The following is a 7,866-nucleotide window of genomic DNA, read 5'->3' on the forward strand; positions in this document are numbered from 1 at the left end:
GAGCTACCTCAGAACAAGAGCTCTCTGCACCTCGTTCTTCTCCTTGTGAAACAGTGTGGATGGGGGAGTTTCCACTCAGTAACAAGAAATGCTTCCACGGGATATCAGGTGTATCAGAAGGAGCTTGTGGTGGAAAACTGCTAGTGGTCTTGTCTGGAAAACGCACCTGTCCCAATAAGCATTCCTTCTCAGGCTCTTAGAGCAAGGATCAAAAGGAGGCAGGAGACAAAAGCGCAGATCAGTTCTCTCTCTGCTTTTCAGGGCTGGGAAAATCTACAGAGCATATCTGAGGCTCTTTTGAACAGTCACCAACAGATGAAGTAATTTGAGGCCTTGCCCATACGGCAGTTGATCGAGCCAGCTGCCGTAGGTCTTTTAGCAGAGGTGCTTTTAAATGTGGCACTAGCACCTTATTAAATCAAGCAGTGAAAAGTGTCGCTTTGGTTTTGACATACTACCCATAAAATATGATGTTTTCCCTTTGATGGTGTTCTCGAGGTGAAAAAGTGAATTTGTGGATTTTTAATTACTTTGATCTTGAACTGTGATGTCAGTTGGAAGGAAAGTGTCATCCTAGACAAATAGGGGTGGTACAGTGGCTGATCGGACATCTGGTGAGGATGCGGGTCCTGCAAGGAGATCATTTCTGTCGTTTCTACCTCTAGCTTCTTGATCCCATTGCTGTGGAGGCTTCTGCTGGTAGCAAGCAAGCACCAGGAAACAAAAGACAATTATTGTCTGGAATCCTGGTTACTTTTTTTTTTTTTTTTTTTTCATGTGGGGAAAGGCTGCCACCTGCTGTAATAGAAAATGGTTGCTAGAAATAAAACTGACCTAAATCAAATTGTAAGTCCGAAGCTGTGCAGAGAACTCAGGCAAGGTATGATAATCAAAGGTAAAGTGTACATTTAAAGATTCCTTGATGTTTTCCAAACAGGTCACTCTCCTAATAACAGCTGTTACCTGTTCCTACAAAATACATGCCCTTAGTGCAAGAGTTATCCTTGTTGCTCCTGCCTGCTTTAGCCCGTGATATTTATAGTTGAGTTTGGAGATGAATAGAGGAGTCTTGAGGCATCAAAGCCTATAGCACTTCTCATGAAGCTGCTGGTGGGAGACTGCTTCCCTAGCTGTCCTCAGTTTAATCTAGGTGCCAATGGGGCTTGCACAGCTTCCCAGCTCCTAAAATGCATAACAGCACGTGTTTCTCCTTGCAGTGGTATGTGTGATCACTAGGATAGCCACTTCTGCATTACTTGGTTAGGAATCACATGGTTGTACCATCTACCTGTGGATCTCGCAGCCTGGAAAAGAGCAAAGTCTAAAGGTATCTACAACTCAGGGCCCTTATCTTTGTTCTTATTAAAAAAAACAAACTTCTGTGCCAAAACCTATGATAAAACTAAAATAAAATGTGTATCTCTGAATGCCTCTGCCCTACCATTCCAGCCCTGCTAGCTTGGTACCAGCTTGCTTGCTTCTTCAAAACTGCATGCTTTGGCTCACAGGTGTTCTCACAAACAAGCAGCTTTAGTTTGCTTGGGCAAAGAAAGACTATGAGGCCAGAAGGAATTGTACCAAATAAGCAAGATAGCATGAGAATAAGTGCAATGTGGACTCAGTGATCCTTGTGGGCTCCTTCCAAGTCAGAGAATTGTATGTATGACTCTTCAGGAGCATCTCAAAGAGCAGCAGTATTGAAAAAGAGTCTTCTGCCTATTAGAAGTCTTATTTACACCTAGCAAAGCTGGAGGGCCCTGATAAGGCACCTTTATCCCCATGAATTCCATATGTCAGGCATGCATGGCCTTTACACCATGGTGCCTTGTTCCCAAACATGAAAATCTCATGTTGTATTTTTCAGTAACTTCCCATGTTGCTATTTAATTCAGAAGCAAAGCCCCATTTGAATTCATGGCGATGATATCAGAGGTACCACTCAGACCATACAGTTTTCCATTATACTTCCCTGAAAGCATCCTGCTAGAATCCCTCTATTTGTAATGTAGGGGTGGTGGTGACCCATTTCAAAGGGAGTGTTGCACATAACAAAGTAGCCTGGAAATCTGACACACACACAAAAAAAAGCCAACAACACAACACTGCTTATTTTGTTATTCATTTACTCCATCAGAATAAGCTGGTATCTGATAAACTGTGATACAAAAGCACAAGCTTTTAATTTTATACAGCCTCGGTACCGGAGGCTGACAGTACAAAGAAGAAACTGGGTTGAATGTGGATACATTTGCAGCATGTCTAGTATGCCAAGGAATGCCTTGAAGCCAGGAGGAACTCTGATACCATTGCAGATGTGGAGGAATAAATGCTGTACCACTTAAGGGGAATGAGATTGATTTGACATCCCTGTTATTAGCTGTCTTTATGTTGTGAGAGCATCTTGAGACTATTAAGAACACCATTCCCATCCTAGATGGAGGACAAATTACCTTCATCCAGCCACTTTTTCTTGGGGCAGGCTATAAGAACAACCACTTCTTCTCACACTCCGTGCACTCTGCCATGCAGATCATCCCCATCCGTGAGAGAAAATATGGATATTGTCCTCCAAGGTTAGACCAGGCACCCATCCTGACCTGCATCTTGATTCAAGCAAGGATGCAACATGCTATAGCATATGAGATGGGTCATCATGACCTCTCTACACAGATGTGATCCTCGGCTGCAGTAGTTAGCATTTGGCTGACAGGGTAAAAATCATCTTCAAAATCACCATAGGTGGTATTTTTGAAAGCCACTGAAGTTGCCCTATAGAACTGCTGTCCCATTCTGAATCTTATTAAGCTCCTGCCTTGTTTCTTGTGGCAGTGCACACCATGCTCCACTTACAAGGCATGGAAATGTTTTCCCTGCTATTGGCATGAAAAATTCAGCCTTAAAATCCTTTCACATCACTGAAGACAAGGAGAACATAAACTCTCCATCTGCTTTCTGTGCACCGTTCATTATTTTACATATTTCTTTAATATCCCCTGCTTCCTCTAAGCAGAACTGTTCCTTGATGTTTGCTTGCTCCTATCATTGTTTAGTGTTGCTCTTTTAGTGACAGGATTACCCACTGCATTCAGGGGGACCTGCCCCTCTAATTATTTATTATATATTTATATTTTATTTATTTTACTTATTTATTTATTTATATTTCATATATTTTTATTTGTATATCTAATTATTTCCTTTCAAATTCCTTATGGATCCCAATGCCATGCTTGCAATGCAAGCCGTGAAAGTTTCTGAAATCCAGCAATACCAGGGCCCTTTCAGCAAGGGCCTGGGGTAGTAGAAAAAATTCCTGGTTAAAAGTACATGGGATTTGACTTGTTTGCCTGAGAAAGTCTTTGTAGGACTATGTCCCATGCACACAGGAATAAGGATGTTTGTCATTTTATATCACTGCAACACTGTGCCAGCGCTGAATCACATTCTCCTGCAAAGCCTACGTGGCCCTTGGCCCTCAGTGGGAAGCCGAGATAACCAAAGTGCTGCAGTCAGAAGAGTTACCAGGAAAACATACTTTATGGCTGTAAGTTGTACTCAAAAAAGGTAGATAAACACCACATCAAATGAACTGTGGTTTACTGACTCACGGTCTCCTCACCAAACTCTCCTGATTAAAAAATGGCAATTTAAGTTCTGCAGAGAGCTATCAGCACGTTCAGGCTGCAAACACGAGAGTTCACAAGAGCAGAAACGCTCTTTGCCCCACAGCACTTTGCTGTGGTTTAAAGGCACTTTCTGAAAGCCACTAGAAATCACCCATGAATATCCTACGGTCTGGGAGACAGAGAGACCTTGGGATGGGCTGCTTTCTCCTCCCCAGCTGTAAGTAGATACAAAATTCTTTCCATTGCAACTGAAAACTGTTTATTAAATGTCATGAGAGGGCGTGTGACTTTCCCCTACGTCTCATTGTGGATTTAAATGCCCCTCTTCAATGTAAGAGAAACAAAGGCCAGAGGTTTTCAGCCAGATCACTACTCCCTGAGCAAGTGTCAGTGATGGGTAGGTCCAGCTCTGCATGAAGGCCACTTCACATTAAGTGAGTGATACACTTTATTTTAATGGTTGCTCTGAGTGATCAGCTAGTGTGAAGATGCTTCAGAGTCGGAGGTGAGCACTGCACTGGAGATACCAGGTGAGCACTGCAGCCTCAGCTCTAGCTGGCACAGCATGGCAGCAAGTGTCTCAGTGCATGACTCCTAAGTTGTAGGCTTACAAAATGGTATCTGTGCCACAGCACTGGCCATTAGCCTCAGGCTGACCTATGAGGCTGGAGAGGGAAAACTTGTTTACCAGTGAGGCTATGGGAAGGGCTTTCACTTCACAAACAGTGGCTGAATAACCACCCACGGCTGCTCTTCCACTGGGAATTCCCTTTCTTTTTGCCTTTTCCTCCATTTGCATCTCCTCCCATCCATTTCTTGTATGTATTCCTGGGCCCCACACAGCTTGGGAAGTTTGTTGGAGGCAGCAGTAGGTAACCCAAACCAGACCCACAGCAGAGCACAGGACTAAAACGCAGCCTCCATGTCTCCCACAGGCTCTTGGACTTTCTTTCAGTTAAGTGTAGTTGCCAGCTCACTCACCTCTTGGACTCCACTGCTTGAATTGTGTCAGATCTGAAAAATGCTGCAGCACAGGCCTTACAGCACTGCATTGCTTTTGACCCCGAGCCTCAGTGCTACTCACAGGCTCCTTGGGCCTGCTTACCAATAGACCTCAGTCTCACAGTGCTGTCAAGACCAAAAGTAAAATGACCCCTGGAAAAGTTGTGAAATACTTTTGATTGCTAAGAATGCGTAGACCTGAGAAGTGCCATTCCCCTGCCCTAAATTCACAACCCATTTCAAAGACATTTCTGATTTTACTGGCTTCATCCAAAGGAGCAAATTCTGCAGACTCTATGTTTCGGTCATACAGATCTATATGCAGTGATCAGTTTTACATTATGTTCATGATCTCGCATTTTATTGCTGTGTCTCTGCAGTCTGAACACAGTTGTCACTGTTAGAGACAAAGAGATTTCTGCCAGCTAGCGAAAAGATGCTATGAAAATACGGTGAGTGAAGTTTACAGATTGCTAGAGGGAAATTCCCGTTGGCTTTGAAATAAGCATTTAATATTTAACACGTTTTTTTTTACTACTTTTTCTATTGCAGCTCCCAGAAAGCCTCTTTGAGCTCTGCTGAGATGATATTAACAGCAGTACTTCAGAAAGCCAAGAATGGTATGTTGAAGTGTGAGAAGGTACATGTTTATTTTCTGAAGCATGTCTACAAAAAGTATCATGGATATAAAGAGGACGAACCAGTGGTGCTGATGTCACAAGAAGCTGAAGCCAACAATTATGATGTAAGAGTAACATTAAATTAACCATTTTTATAGCGCTGCATTTTCTGCTTCTTAACCTCACAAAACAAAACAAAACAAAAACCCAACAGTTACCCTGCTGCTCTTGCAGGGTAGACAGAAAATGAGATTTAACTGCACTCTCACACACCGAGCTGTTTCAACAGCTTTTCCCAGACTGTCACCCACATGAGTGGCAATCAGTGGGCCAAGCTGAGTAGCCAGCACTTCAGTCTCTGTGTGGGAGCACACTGAGCTGTGCTTCCAATAAGCTTTGCAATGAGAGATTTGGTACTGTGTGAGCAGTGAGCCACAAAGACACTGTAAAATCTGGCAGGAATATTCTGATGCAAAAAAGACTGTGATCCAGAACACAGGTTTCACTCTTCACTTGTTTTAGCTTTAGGGTTTTAAGTTGGATCAACAGATGCAACAACAGTAAAAACATCTAAATGTCCACCTTCAGCGCTAGGCGTGAAATTATTGCTTCTTAACAGCTCTGAAATGTTTTACCCATTGGAAAAGAGCTGTATTGATACTGTAAATAAAAAGGAGTTCTGCCCTCAATAAAATGTGACATTGCACAATCAGAGCTGCGAGACACGCTGGCTGGAACTGTGATTATCAAAAGGAAAGGACCAGGACTGATGAATAGGATGCTAATGTGTACTGTGGCTGAGATGTTTATTTGGCTTTGTAGCATCAGGCTGCTGAGGCTTTCCAGATGGGGAACTAAGAGGGAAGTTACTGCAAGGTAAGCATCTTAAGATCTTTCCTTGTGCTCCAGGATGTAACAGTTTGAATCCTGGGGACTCATGGATGCTTCCAGATGTATTGTGGCCCAAGAAAGTGAAATCAAGAAGTGAAAGCAAGAAGACTGCAGCTACAAATTTCCACTGCCCTTCAGAAATCCTCCCACCTACAACTCTCAAGCAATCCTTTCTGCAATGTCTGCAGAGCTAACAGTTGACATGAGCTCCACAAACCAACAAGAACGTACAGTGTACTGGATGGAATAGCAGGTCCTGCAAGTAGTGGGAAACATGACCAGGAGATTCCACATCTTAAATCCAAAAGCTGTGACCCTGCCTCACACTTACACCCGTGCTAATGTTAAGACAGAAGAGTAGTCCCCCTGGTAACTACAGTCTAAGTGTGTAAATGCACAGGTGTGAATACTTGTGTCACTTTGCTGCTGAAGGCAAAAGTATTAGCAAAACACAGCTTTGAACTGACAAAGACGTGCTGTCTGTCCTGTGAAAACAACATCCACACACCTGAAACTGCAGCCTCTACTGTGGGACGTACAATGGCTTGCTTGCTGCTGGATCTGTGCTTTAAATGTACTGAATCAAGTTATTCTTTGGGATAAGTCTTTCACAGCCTGTGGTAGCAGTGCTAGTGCAATTTGTTTGGCCTGATACAACTTTTTGCTATGTTGCAGAAGATGTGAGACAGGAAGAAGGAAATGGGATACTGCACATGCATAACATGCAGTCTCTTAAAGACAACTAATAAAAGGCAGAGTATTAATGTCCTGTGTGGACAGCATTATCTCCACAATTCTCTTCCTGCTATTTATGTATAATGTGTGCATGTATCTATTTCTATTTCCAGCATCTACAGCTAATTTCTCTTGCAATAAAAAGCCTGCTCTGCTGCACTAGCAACCGGCGTGAGGTTGTTAAACTTGTCAGCAGTTTTCCATTGCCTTACTACGTGTGACAAGTGAGAAGCTGAAGACAGGAGCCTGCTGCCCTTTAGAGTTCCCTGAGCAGAAGGGCAAACACTAATCAGGACAGGTACAATTCTCACAAAGAAGCGATCCAAGAATCCTTGCAGCTCTCAGACGCTTGATCCTGGTGGCTGCCACTTGGAATTCTCTGCTCTGGAGCCTGCAAAACACATTGTACACAACAGAGGCCTTTCAGCGTTCACCGAGGAGTGAAAAAACATCTCAGGGGCAGCTGTGGTGACGTGGTTGAACGAGCTGGGCTGCCAGGGCAGCCAAATTCTTTTCAGTCACACCAGCCAGAACAAACAGCACTTGATGTCAGCAGAGGGGCAGGCGTGGGGCGAGTAGGGTGTGAACTTCCACCGACGCACTTCCGTGGCCGTCAGCCCACGGTGACACGTCCACCTGCCTCTTTGCTCCTTAATACCAGTGTAATTACTGCCATTAATTAACCGGAGCCTCGAGCGGCCCTGCACTGTGACACCTTCTGAATGTTAGACCTATGTTCGCGTTTGATCATGACGCGTATCAGGACGCGACGCGCCCTGTATTTTGTAGGATATCCCGAGTTCAGCAGCAGCTGAATGTTAAAGGCGATTTGTGAGAGCAGTGTCCGAACAGAGGCCGGCAGCTCGAGGCCGTGCCCGCTGCCCAGGGGGGGCCCGTTCCAGCACCACGCGGGGCGAAGAACCTTTTTTTAATCGCCAATCCGACTCTCCTCGGCGCGGCTTTGGCGACCTGCTGCGGAATTAGCGTCCAAAATG

The 7,866-nt window shown here is 44.2% G+C and overlaps 1 long non-coding RNA gene across 2 annotated transcripts; it reads left to right on the forward strand.

Annotated features, from left to right (window-relative positions):
* The first annotated feature begins 3,195 nt into the window (after positions 1-3,195).
* Positions 3,196-7,860, forward strand: LOC104909506. 2 transcript variants are annotated; one of them, XR_792373.3, is made up of 4 exons: positions 3,207-3,840; positions 5,006-5,077; positions 5,178-5,370; positions 6,155-7,860. It is a non-coding gene; the product is annotated as an uncharacterized LOC104909506 (long non-coding RNA). The 2 variants fall into 2 exon arrangements; XR_002111573.2 differs by having other exon boundaries at positions 3,196-3,840; positions 5,178-7,860.
* Positions 7,861-7,866: the final 6 nt, after the last annotated feature.

The sequence above is a fragment of the Meleagris gallopavo genome, chromosome 2 (assembly GCF_000146605.3).
Source record: "Meleagris gallopavo isolate NT-WF06-2002-E0010 breed Aviagen turkey brand Nicholas breeding stock chromosome 2, Turkey_5.1, whole genome shotgun sequence".
In the NCBI taxonomy this organism is placed as follows: Eukaryota; Metazoa; Chordata; class Aves; order Galliformes; family Phasianidae; genus Meleagris; species Meleagris gallopavo.